The sequence below is a fragment of the Tupaia chinensis genome, unplaced genomic scaffold, assembly GCF_000334495.1.
Source record: "Tupaia chinensis unplaced genomic scaffold, TupChi_1.0 Scaffold139952_1, whole genome shotgun sequence".
NCBI lineage: Eukaryota > Metazoa > Chordata > Mammalia > Scandentia > Tupaiidae > Tupaia > Tupaia belangeri.
The window spans coordinates 397808-411427 of NW_006199830.1; the positions used below are offsets into that span (position 1 = coordinate 397808).

Genomic DNA, 13620 nt, shown 5'->3' on the forward strand with positions numbered 1-13620 from the left:
ATTTCTGAAAAATATAAGTATCCTAGAGAGAAGTGTGAGATTATGGAGTGGGAGACATTGGAATTCTGTTATTACCTTAGGGCACAGAGCCAGTGGTTTAGAGAACAAGCTATAGGCTAAGATTAATGGTGAAACTAAAGTTAACTGAGGTCCAAATCTCAAAGTTCTATTTGTGCAACATTTTCTGAGGTGACTGTCTTATCTACAGATGACTATCTGTCTAGCTACTTGATCTACCAAGTTTATCCAGCCTCAGTTTGGGGAGATCATAGAAAGCGTTTCATGCCTCCACCTTGCTACTATTTACATAGGAAAGAGAGTAAGACAAGGCATGTTCAAAGTAAGGTCAACTGGATGAGAAGGAAAAATGCTAAGGGACATAAAAGAAGTGTTATTTAGTCACTTCTCTCAGCTGGAGATAGAGTCAAAGAATAGTACTGGTCTTAGCAATTAGTACTAGTAATTGATGTATGGTTTAAGATGTTTAACAGAAGGATGAATAATGGCTTAAACAAATGCCCATTCCCTTTCTCATTAGGTAGAAAGTCCTGAGGTTGATTGCTAGGTGGACATCATGCTTGTGCTCAGCATCTTGGCCAGTCTTTTCTTTCATGGTCACAAGATGGATGCAACAATTTCAGGCATCTTTCTCTCAAGACCTCATACAAAGGCAGAAGTTGGACAAACCTGTCAGATATCTGTCCCTTATCAGAAAGGAAATATATTTCTGAGGACTTCCTACCAACAGCATGTTATATCTTCAGCCAGAACTATGTAATAAGCTCATATATAAATGAATTGTTGAGATCCAATAATATTTAAACAGAGTTGGGGCATTATGAACAATAAAGAGGAAATGATCTATGAATGCATGAATAATAGTCTGTATACCATAGGGTTAGAATTTCCCCTTTCAATTATCTTCTGCATTTAAAGATAGTGACCAAAGCTTCAACTTAGAAGTTTCTGGTGACATACTGTGTGTGTGCATGTGTGAAAAAAAATCCTGAGAGGAGAAGGGATTGTGACATGACCATTCCCCCTGGGGGGTGATTTATAGTTTTCTGTCTCTCTCTGGTGAGCACATGTGCCCTATAGAAAAAGGGAAGAATTTTCTGGTGATTTTTTTTTAAGAGAGAGATTTTTGTTATAGGGAGCATGTGCTCACTGGAGACACCATAAAACAGAGAGACATAAAGCCATAAATCATCCCCCAAGAGGGGTTGGCCACTCTGGAATACCTTCTCCTTCTTTCTTCTCTTGGAATTTTGGGCACACATGCAGTTTCCAGCCTTTGGGTCCAGAACTCAAACTGCAGTCAACTACATGGGAGTCCAACATAGTCAGACCATCTGTTGGTCCCAATCATTGTTTTTAATATAGTGATTGGCCAGCACTGGAGATCACTTGGGGCAGTGAAGTTGGCCTAAATTCACACTTTAGAAGTAACCATCTGCTTTTCTTAATTTATCCACAAATAGAGACAAATCTAACCTACCCACAAATAGAGACAACTATATTCTTATACTTTAAATACTTTCTCAGGATATTTTTTTTCCTTTTCCAAGATTTACAATCTCTGATAAACCCACTTACCTCTGTTTCCTTGGTTAGGTTGCAGTTTATATGGTGATGTTTGGCCAAGTAGCTTCTCTTCTAGCAGGCAGAGACTTATCTCCTCTTCTTTCAGGAGGAGTTGCCCTTTCTTAAAATCTCTAAATGAATAATAAACATGATTTAAGCCTGTTGTTCATCAGATAGTAAACTGACCTGACCTTTTTTCTATATACGAACTCCAAAAATTACTGCCCAAAGATATGCAGTAGTATACTTTTAGTTACTAAAATTCTTTGGGAAATGTTTTAATTCATTTTTTGCACCTAATATATTGGGGGAACAAGAAGTATGTGAAGATTGTTCTCTTCTCTCTTTTGCTTGTTTCTTTCCCAAAACTCAACCCTCCATATAACTGAGACTGGCCGTTCCATGTGATGTTTAAATCCAATTACACATCCCTAAATGTGTTCTGTTGAGTTGTTGGGAAAGTCATAATGCATTTTTGCATAGAAAAACAGAAAAATACATCATAAATTTTCAGATAACCCAATAAACACAGCTTATTAAATGTTAACATAATACAAAGCATAAAAAGAACAATGTATTACATCCATCTTCTTCCATTAAAGCTCAAAGATAAAGACTGAAATGTGCTTTATTCTGATAATAAAAATGAAATTTAGGGGCCAGCAGGTGGCACAGTGGTTAAGACACTGAACTCCCACATGGCCAACATGGTTCTAGTCCCAGACCCAGTGACTTGAGAATCTCACCAGGCGCATGTGCATGCTTGCCCAAAATCACAGGAAGAGAATGGAGGACAAGGGATTGCAGAATTGCAGCATGGTTTTGCCCTCTTAGGGGTGATTTCTCACTTTTCTTCTCACTGTCTCTCTCTTCAGAGAATACATGCATTCTATGGCAAAAACCTTAAAAAGGAAGAAAGAAATGTACTTGCCTGTACATTATAAGTCATCTCTAGTGAGTGAACCATAGTTAAGTCTCACCATCTGCTACAAACTAATCAGTTGAGTCTATCACTAACCAATTACTTCAAGGGAAAAGCAATGTGAGCTCCACCAATATGAGATCCTCTGGCTTGAGTTTTTATTTATTTATTTATTTATTTATTATTTATTTATAATTTATTAACCTTCATAAAGTCCAATAACATCAAACCTATGCTTAGAAAATTTCACTCTCTATAACCAAAGTTTTTTGTAAATATATGATTCAATCCAGTAGATGAGTTTTGCTATTTTTTTAACTAAAACAGTTACAAACATATGGTTAAAATTAAGCAGTTAAACCAATAAGCAAAAATGCAATTTATTTAATAGTACCACAATGATGCTAAAAATTAGAGTTCTCAACAGCTGATATATCCTTAAGACTCTCATTGATAAAGTGTTTTATCTACTTTCTAAAGCTTATTTGTTCTTCATGCATGAGAAAGACATAGGTACACATTCGTAGCCAGGTCTCAATGCTGTTATCCATCCCCGGCTTAAGCCAGCCCAGATCATGAGCACATATGCACCCAATATACTTTAAAAGTCTCCAGATGGGAACCCGACCCACGTGGGTCTGCCGTAGAAAGGGTTGCCTTTTATTGCCACTCCCTTATCGGGCCAAAATCTTGCTGTATCTTGATGTTTGTCTTTTCTTATTGACGATTTTGAAGTTATACAATCACAATCTAAAGACTGATACTCAAGTTGCTTAAATTAGAAAAACTGTTCTGACCTTTCTTTGGAAAATATCAGAGAGGTAAAAAGTTTTCCTCATGCAGGAGGAACTTTTGGAATAATGAGAAAGTTCTAGGAAACTCTGAAGACCTTCCCAATTCCAATGGTTAGAAAAAGAAAACAAAGTATCTAGTTGTGCAGAGCAATAGCTTTGTCATTAACTGGTATCTATATCTTCCTGATTTCTGTCTGAATAAAGAACTCATGATACCAGATAAGAATAGCTAATTTTGAAAATATCTCATGTAATAGGTTGAAAACATACCCCAATAACTTTTTTCAGACTTGCTTGACACCCCTGGATATTTTAATCTAAAACTCACATCATGTATTTCTTCTTATTCTAAAATAACCTCATTTCTTTATATATCAGAATTTCTTTCCCATTAGTAAAAATAAAATCCTGTAGGTGCAATTTTGTTTTCTTTATACTTTGGGGGCTAAATTTAACTAATTAACATTTTAATAACATTCTACCATTTGTTCCTGCAGAATTAGGGGACTTGCTTAAGATAGATTAAGATATACTTTGAACCATCTGGAATTCAAGCAGCTTTGATTTTAAATAAGTACTTGTTTTCTTATATGCTCATGGACTTTTTGGAGTGATTAACATATAGGCCATAAGGTAAACTATGGAAAGAATGGAATTTATTTACTTTTATTATACTTCTCACACTCACAAGATTCTGAATTGCTTCCCTAAATGAGACTTAAATATTGGTGAGTAACCTGGCAAAACAAGCACTCCAGGTAATACTGTGAAATCTTACTGATTCAGAATGATTTGAAGGAGTTCAGTCTACATGGAAAAGCTTTTGAATTATAAGATTGTCAGAAATGAACACTTTTATTACCTTTAAATGTACATGTAGTAATTCAAACAAATTTAAGGCACGACTGATGATAAAGATGTAATGGAACCTGGTTTAATGAGTGACTAAGGCCTAGTTCTATGTGAAGGACAAATTGAGGACAATAGTCCAGGTGAGGCATATGTTTTGTTGGGACTAAAATGGAGGGCAAACTTTGGATGTGATTGGCACAGAGGTAGAAAGCATTGAATTTGATGTGAGGCTTTAAGACCTATAGATTGGATAAACTAGATGGCTCCTTCTAAATTTAAGCCACTGAGATAATTCCCTATGGGATCAATAGCACTAACTCAAATAATCTTTGTTAGCTGTGGGCAAAGAACAAGAAAGGAAACTGAGAAAGGCAAACAATACGAAATAATTGAAACTTGGAATACCTGAGAAGTTTTGTAAACCTGCAATGGCCCAGGTTCTAGGATTCTGCATTGGATATGGTGCTAAGCCTGGTCCACAGTGACAAGTCTGCTCAACTGAAATTCCAAACTAAGGGATAGCCCAGAACCTCTTAATTCCACATGGAACTTGTACCAATGCATATGCCTTTACCTCTACACTCTTGACCCATGACTTTGTCATATTTTTTTTAAAAAACTGAGAGTGGGCATGTGCTCTTGCCAGAGAAAGAAAGGGTGAGAGAAAAAAACAAATCCTGGTTTTCAGTTTCTCCATCCCATCAGAAGTTTGGCCACATATGTGCATGCATCCAACATTTTGACTCAAACCATGGTTGGTGGGATCAGCAGTTAGCGTAAAGGCTACATCTCTGGACTCCCATGTAGTTGACCGCAGTTCGAGTCCCAGACCTGGTGGCTTGAACTCACACAGGGAGCATGTGCATGCGTGCCCAAGATCCAGAGAGGAAAATGGAGGAGAAGGGATTGCGGCGCAGCCATCTCCCCTGGGGGGGTGATTTCTCGTTTTCTGTCTCTCTGTCTTTCTGGTGAGCATACACGCCCTATGGGATTCAGAACTTAACCACTGTGCCATGGGACCGTCCCTGTCATAATTCTTTCTTTCATGCTTTCATAAATTCACCTGCAGCCAAAATTCCTCTGTTCTTTCTCCTTTAACCTGTCAATATTCTTACCTTCTTATTTTTATCACCATTCATTATTTTATTATTTACACTCAGAAAAGACACAAATGACATTTTCTATATTTTTAAATTGAGTACTAATATATTCATTTATTTATACCACATGTAATAATTCCATATTCTTTTCTGTCTGTAGTCTTATTTAATATTTCTAATAACTCTGACAACAATGTATTCTGTTAGTTTGTAAGTAGGAACTGAGGTCCAACAACTTAAGAGGCTTATTTACAATTATGGGGACATTTCTTGATTCTGCTTAATTGGGCATAGAACAAGTTAGTTTTAATTGTGGAAAATGTGAGAGAGAAAGAGAGTAAGAAAGGGCATGGTCATCCATGAAACAGTGAGACTCTTCTGAAACATTTCTCTAAGTAGACCTAAGTGCTTCTTAATTTTTTTCCAGTTAAACAACAATCTAATGTAGTAAAATTGTCATATGACAAGTACTCATTTGATGACATTTCTTGATTGTACAAAAGAAACACCAAAACTCTGAAATCATAAATTTGCTTCAAATTTTTGAGTTCTGCTTCCTTTCTTTTTAAATTTTTTTATATATTCCATCACTGTACATCACCACAGCATGTAAAATGAATTTACCCAGCATAAATGCACTACACACCAGTCCAGTTAAAGGTATTATCATACACATTATCAACAGACAATGCTTCATTTTTGTCCCTTAAATGTCTTGTCTATTTTTCTCCTTGATTCTTTTCCTCTCACTTTCTCTCCCCTTTCTCCCCTCCTCCCACACTGTCTTCAGTATCCACAACACTCTCCATGCTTCTATATCCTCCAGTCTTTCAGTTTCCACCATAGAGTACAGACATTCAGTATATATTAAGTGGAGACATAAAATGTCTCTCCTTTGTAGTCTGGCTTGCTTCATTCTGCAGTAAATTTTCGGTATTTTTCCACTTTCTATAAAATGCTAGGTTGTTGTTTTATTATGGCTGAATAATATTACATAGTGAATATGTGCCATACTTTTTCAATCCATTCATCTGTTCATGGATATTTGGATTGGTTCCATGTTTTACCAATTGTGAATAATGCCGTAGTAAACATGGATGTCCAAGCACTTTTCCAACAAAGCATTTTTCTATCTTTTGGGTAGATACCCAGGAGTGGAATTGCTTAATCTTATAGTAGTTCATCTGTAGGTCTTTGAGGTACCTCAACGTTGTTCTGCACAGTGACTGTGCAGAACTAATTTACATTCCCACCTGTAATGTAGGAGAGTTCTCTTTTCATCACGGTCTCATTAGCACTTATTCTTTTTTATATGATCTTAGTCATTCTGACTAGGGTTCAGTGGTATCTCATTGTGCTTTTGATTTGCGACTCCCTTATAATAAATGATGTTGAGCATTTTTAATTTGTTTTTTGGTTGTTCATATGTCTTCTTTAGAGAGATGTCTGTTCAGATCATTTGCCCATCTTTTACTTGGTTGATCTTTTTTTACAGGTAAGCTACTTGAGTTCCCTATATAGTCTGGTGATCAGTCCCCTGTCTGAGACACAGTTTGAAAATATATTCTCCAATTCCAAGGGTTGCCAGCTCACTCTATTGTTTCTTTAGCTGAGCAAAACTTTTTCAGCCTATATAATTGGGTTTGTCTGTTTGGGAGAGTATTGCCTGTGCTTTAAGGTTCTTATTTCAGAAGTTTTTACCTGCTCCAATCTCTTCAAGAGTTTCCCCTATGTTATCAGATAGAAGTTTTATATTCTGAGGTCTTAGGTTTAGCTCTTTGATGCATTTTGAAGTGATTTTTGTTAATGGTGAGAGACAGTCCAGTTTCATCTTTATGCAGATGGATACCCAGCTTTTCCAGCACCATTTGCTAAAGAGATTACCCCACCACCATCTCCACCACTGAATTGACTGGTTCCTTTTGTCAAAAATCAGTTGGCTGCATGTTTTGGGGTTTATTTCTGTGGTCTCTATTTTGTCCCATTGGTCCACATACCTGTTTTTGTTCCAATACTATGCTCTTTTGACTATCACAGCTTTGTAATATATTTTTGAGGTTAGCGAGTGAACTGCTTCCTGCTCCACTCTTCTTGCACAGTATTTCTTTGGCAATATGGGGTCTTTTATGATTCCAAGTGAATTCTGTAATTATTTTTCTAAATCTATAAAGCAAATCTCTGGTAATTTGATTAGAATTTCATTAATTAGGGTAGAATTGACATTTTGTTTATATTAATTCTTCTAATCCAGGAACATGGCATAGCTTTCTACTCGTTTATGTCATTTTTGATTTCTCTTTTTATTTTCTACTTCCGATTTTACATATGTGAGGGAAAGTGGTCTTCAAAAAGGTTATGGATGGTCAGGCCCACAGCATAGCTGTTACATGCTGTGCAGAGGAACCTGGATCCTACAGGGCTGACTACAGTATGAATTTCAACCCCAGTGGCTTTAAAAAAATGCCAGGTGTATGTTTATGCATGTCCAAGATTCTAACTAGATGGAGAAATGGAGGAAAAAAGATTGTGGCATGACTATCCCTCATTGGTGTGTGCTTTCTCTGTCTCTCCTCCCTTGTCACTCTTTCATGAACACATCCCTCTGGAAATCAAAAATAAAGTTCATGGAACATGCATTTTATGAACTATATAACTATGCATGAATTTCTGGGAAAAAAAATTGCACCAAAATCAATCTGTATTTTAACTTTTTTCTACAAACTTTTGAAGTCTCATCATACAAATCATCCTAGTAACTAAAGGTGTAAAACATTATATATGGAATTGGGAAGACCTGAATTTCATTTCTTGGACAAGTTACTTAAAATTTTCTGAGTTGGGGCCAGCAATGAGAGTAATGGCTATGTTGTTGGACTCCCATTTAGTCAACCAGTTTGCGTACTGGACCCAGTGGCTTAAACTCACAGAGGACATGTGTGTGTGCATGCCCAAGATCCTGAGAAGAGAATGGAGGAAGATTGCAGCGTGTCCATCCCCCTTGGGTGGTAATTTATCACTTTCTGTCTCTCTGTCTCTCTTTCTGGCGAGCGCACATGCCCTATAGCAAAAACCTCTCAAAAATAATTTCTAAGTCAATTTTCACATAGTTAGAGAAGTACCATCTTAGTTCCATCCTCATTTGCTAGAAGTTAAAGGGATCTGGATCCCACATGGCCAACAGCAGTTAGAATCTAGAGCCTGGTAACTTAGAAAATATGCTTGACCCATTATGCATGCATGTTTCTCATTCCTACATTTCCTACATGATAGGGAAGTGGAAGAGAAGGGACTAAGGAATGACCATGCCCCATTGGGTTGTGCTTTCTCTCCTTCTCTCTCTTTCTCTCTTTGTATGTATGTGTATGTATGTGTCTCTCCTTCTGGTGAGTATGTGCAACCTCTATCAATTGAAAAAAAAAAAAAAAGAGGGAGAGGATATACCTTCTCTTTCCATCACCAACATCTAGATTAGGGATGAAAACAGTCTGTGCTTAATAAAGCATGTATATTTGATCTAAAGGAGACAGTAAGCCTATATCCTGTGTTACACTCTCCTGGTTCTGATGGAGCCCATGCTAATGGATCCCATCTCCTTGGGTGTTAATCGCTCCCTACTCTAAGCAGAGATCTATCAATTATCTCAGCAGTGACTGTTACTGATGTTGAGTCCATAGTTCACAAATATATGATATCAAAAAAAATGGAGAGAAGGAAAGTGTGAGAAAACATTTTCTTTACCTCCCTGTATCTCACCTTCAATAGAATTCCATAGATTTCCACACAAAATCTGGCTGCATTCATAACTACTAGTCTAATCTATGTGGCACCCAATGGTCAAGACAAATAATGGGCCAGACTGCTGTAGGTGCATTTGATGGTGAAGAAGAGCAACAGATTTAATTAAACTGGGGACTATTCTGAACAGAGCTCTTTACTTGGAGTTTGCATTTTAATATATGGTATCATACCTGACCTCAAAAACTCTTTACTGAACACGGTATTTACCCTCCCTTTGTCTGGGTCTTATCTCCCAGTCAAGAGTTTTGTCGAACAAACTGAAGTAAGCAAAGACTTTTTCTAAAAGTTGTATTACCCCGCCTTTTAGGATGGAAATTTTAACTCAATTGCTTTGGTCAGCAGTTAGCCAACTTAACAGCAAGCATCTGTCATAATTCATTTATTAACATTCCAGAACTTTTTAAAAGATTTACTTATTTATTTATTTATTGTTACTATTATTATTTTAAATCTTCTATAGGGCATATGTGCTCACCAAAGAGAAAGAGAGTAAGAAGGTAAACCACCAGGTCGGACTCAAAGCATGGTTGATCAAGTGGGAGTTCAGCATCTTAAATGCCATGCCACATGCTGACCCCCAACATTCCAGAACTTTTAATGTTTCAACATTTTTTCTTATTTTCTCAACAGTATGAACTATATGGGATAGATTTTATATAATTCCTTTTTAAACTAGTATGAACTAGGTGGGATAGATTTTATATAATTCCTTTTTAAACAGTAAACTCAAGGCCAAAGAAATAAAGCGAATCAAAATCACACACCAAATTGGCAGCAGAATCTCATCTACACTCCAAGTCCTTGCCCTTTAAACTCATGTTATTCCCAATACATTGTACCTTTCCTCCATTTCTAACCTATGATCTTAATCTTAAATAGCATTACTAGTCACTTTACTTCCGGCATTATGTATATATCAGGACCTTTTACTTATCTTCATTACCTAATCAGCAAAAATATTTTCTCTCTTTGAGCAAGTCTAACCCATGCCTTTCAAACTTACTTGCTGATGACTTATATAATTTCAATGCAGAGCAGAAATTATATTCTCTGTGAGAATATAATTCTCTACTTTCCCTTTAGAAGATTGAGTTTATTATAGATTCTACATGCTTAAAATATTTTGAGATTATAAAACATTTTCCCTGGAAGGAAGGGGAAACATGTGTGAAGGTCTTCAACCTAATTAAGAATTCAGAGTATCCAGAGAGAAGTGGGAAGTTAGGGAGAGATAGATTATTCATTGAATTCTGGACATACCAATCATCTCAGTTCTGAAAATAAATCTAAAATTGGGAGGGGGAATCGTTCTCAGAAAGTAATAAGGTTCCAAATGGGAGAAAAAGAGATAACCCTTCAAAACAGGAAACAGTGAATCATACACCAACTCCAATAAACCCTAAATAACAGGTAGTAGAAAACTCTCTGAGATGACAGTTCTTAGCTTTGGAGTCCTAGAACTAACAATGATACTAAGAGTAGGCATCAGGGGGCCAGCTGGTGGCATGATGCTTAAGGAGGCTGGATTCTCACATAGCCAACCCCAGTTTGAGTCCCGGACCCAGTGGCTTGAAATTCATGCTGGGTGCCTATGGATGAGAGCTCAAAATCCTGAGAGGATTGTGAAGGAGCAGGAATTGTGGTGTGGCCATCTTTTGGGGGGTGATTTCTCACTTTCTCTCTCTGTCTGTTTTCTCTCTGATACATGCATGTGCCCTATGGAAAAAAACTTAAAAAAAAAAAAGAAAAAAAATAGACATCAGAAAAACCCCTTACCTTGTGTCTCCTAATATAGTATTTCACAAAGTATGTTCCAAAGAAAAAGAGTCCTCAAAAATGTCCCTTCCTGGCACTAGCAGTTAGCATAATGGCTGTGTCGCTGGACTCCCATGTAGTCAATTTTGTTAAGAGTCCTGGACCCAGTGGTTTAAACTCATGCCAGGCACATGTGTATGTGTGCCCAAGATCCCGAGAGGATAATGGAGGAGAAGGGATTGTAGTGTGGCCATTCCCCCTAGGGGGTGATTTCTCACTTTCTGTCTCTCTGTCTTTCTCTCTGTCTCTGTGGCGAGTGCATGCACCCTGTAGCAAAAACCTCCCCCCCCAAAAAAAAGTCCCTTCCTAAAAGAGCTCTTAACCAATATAATTAAGAAATACCAGATGCTATAGCCCTTTTCTGAAAATTTAAAATGCGAACCAATATAATAATTAAATGTCCTACAAAAGAAATAAAACTCAAATGAGTATAATTATTTTAATTATGATACATGTCAAACACACTAAAAATCATGAAACAAACACCCATATTCTACCTACCATTCAGATGAAATACAGATTCACATTTTACCTTATTTTTTAATGCTTTTTTAGGGGGAAAAAAGGTATTCCAAATATAATTGAACCCTCAAACCATTCTTCCCTTCCTTCTTTAGAGGGTAGTGTTGGTCCGTGTTCATATGTTTTTTTTTATTAATACAGCATTTCCCAAACATGTTTACTCACAGAATCTTATGTAACATCTATTAACAGACCATGCAAGATCTGAAATAAGTACATAATTTTGGAATACTGATTTAAGATTCCCATATGTTTTTAGAAAACAAGCTGGTGAATGTGCTTTAGAGAGAAATGGGTCAGGAAGGAAAGAAGTGAGTTTGGAGTCAGAATGAACAAAAATTCCTGAAGAAAGAATAGTTTAAATGTGAGGTCTCCACAGAATAGTCTAGAGCTCAGAGAATGAGTTCTGTGAGACAGATGTGAAGTTCCTTCGCTTTCTCCACGTACCAGATAAGAGTAGGATCCAAGAAGACATATCTGGGACTACATGGGACACTCTAGGGTTCACCGTATCAAAAGAGAGGTTCTGAGAAAAAAAAAAGAGAAGACTTTAGAATTCTAGAACTAGCAGTGATCTGGATGAATGCCGAACTTCTAGGCAAAATCTCCCATATAAATGGGATGCCTGTGACTCAGTTCTGTTCTATCTACTTCAAAAAGTCCCATACACCTTTGGGACCAGGAGTTAGTGTAATGGCTATGTTGCTAGGCTCCCATGTAGTTGACCGCATTTCAGGTCCCAGACCGGGTGGCTTAAACTCACACCGGACACGTGTGCGTGCGTGCCCAAGATCCAGAGAGGAGAATGGAGGAGAAGTAATTGCGGTGTGGCCATATCCCCTGTGGGGGTGATTTCTCACGTTCTGTCTCTCTTTCTGGCCAGTGCACACACCCTACAGCAAAACACACACACACACACACACACACACACACAAAAGTCCCATACACCTTCTAATGCAGAAGCATTAATACTCTCATTAACACTCTGTGCCCTCCATTCCCCTTAGCACCCAACAATTTTGGTTAAAATTTCTGGTCAAAATTTTAATTCATCCACTGCAAACACAAGGAAATGGCCATATCATCCACTCATCTTAGCTGAGTTCGATTTTCTTGAACTAATTTCAAGGGCAAAGAAGTGACAACAAGTAAGTCTGATCAGAAAATGAAGTTGAGTTACGCTGGCTCTAACTTCATACAGAGATAACTTCCACTCTGGTCTATGTGTAGTTCTTCTAATCCTATGGAAACCAAGGAAATACACATCATACCATCCATTGATTAGCAGAACTAGCTTACTGCTTTGAATACTTAACAGCAGCCCCTTACGTTATTTTAACCTGCCCAGTGCTGCTACATTTGTTTCCCCTGTGATGATGCAATATGATAAAAAGAGCAGGCATTTAGCAGCTCATGAGTCTGTAATCTACCACCAGTACTACTTGACCTTCAGAACTCACCTTCTCTGAACAAGTATAAAGATATCCTCCCCGTAGGCTTAGTACAGGATTAAATGAGCTAATGCATATGATATGCTTATCTTAGTTCTTAACAAGTGGTGGATCCATGAAATTAGAGCTATTTTCATTACTGTTATTATGAATAACTGTAGAACAAAACAAACAATACGGCCTGTTTATTTGGTGATAGTAAGGCATGGTTGTTTGAGAGAATAGGAGAAGCTGTAGAAATCTGTTTGATTTTTTTTTTTTCTACCCAGACTGAAGAGCCAGAGTAGAGGGCACACGAAAAGAAGATAAACTAGGCAAACATTTATGACCTAGTGGGGTTAGCGAGGGAAAGGTTTAATTAATATTTAATTGACATTTCACCAGCCTGGAATAGAGATAGACGCCTGTGGTTGATCTGGCACGTAACATCAATGTATTATTGGAGAATACTAAGTGTCCTTAGGTCCCAAACCTCTCCCCCAACTAGAAATATGAGGAGAGAATGAAAGGCACATGGGCATCTCTGCCCAGGTTCCTACTCTGTCCTTCGGTTAACCTGTAATATTGTGAGAAGAGTGTACTGCAATCTAATCTATCGGCTTACAAGGCAGGCCCTGGTCACATTCCATATAACATCACTGAAGGGCAAGAGGATGGGAATGAGGGTCCTATGTAACCAGAGTAGGTACAAGATAGGCTGGGTTAGGTGTCCAAATCAGCACAGGACTGGTACTAAGTATGCTCTATCAGTACCACTCGGCATCTTCAGTGTTGGTGTTGGT

At 37.5% G+C, this 13620-nt stretch overlaps 1 long non-coding RNA gene across 1 annotated transcript in view; it reads right to left on the reverse strand.

Annotated features, from left to right (window-relative positions):
- Positions 1-1602: 1602 nt before the first annotated feature.
- The window catches only part of LOC102478108 (uncharacterized), a 36302-nt gene continuing 24284 nt past the window's right edge, over positions 1603-13620 (reverse strand). Inside the window, exons 3-4 of the long non-coding RNA XR_336584.1 lie at positions 11835-11913; positions 1603-1715 (exon numbers count right to left, since the gene is read on the reverse strand). This is a non-coding gene — a long non-coding RNA (uncharacterized LOC102478108). The remainder of the gene's footprint in view (positions 1716-11834; positions 11914-13620) is intronic.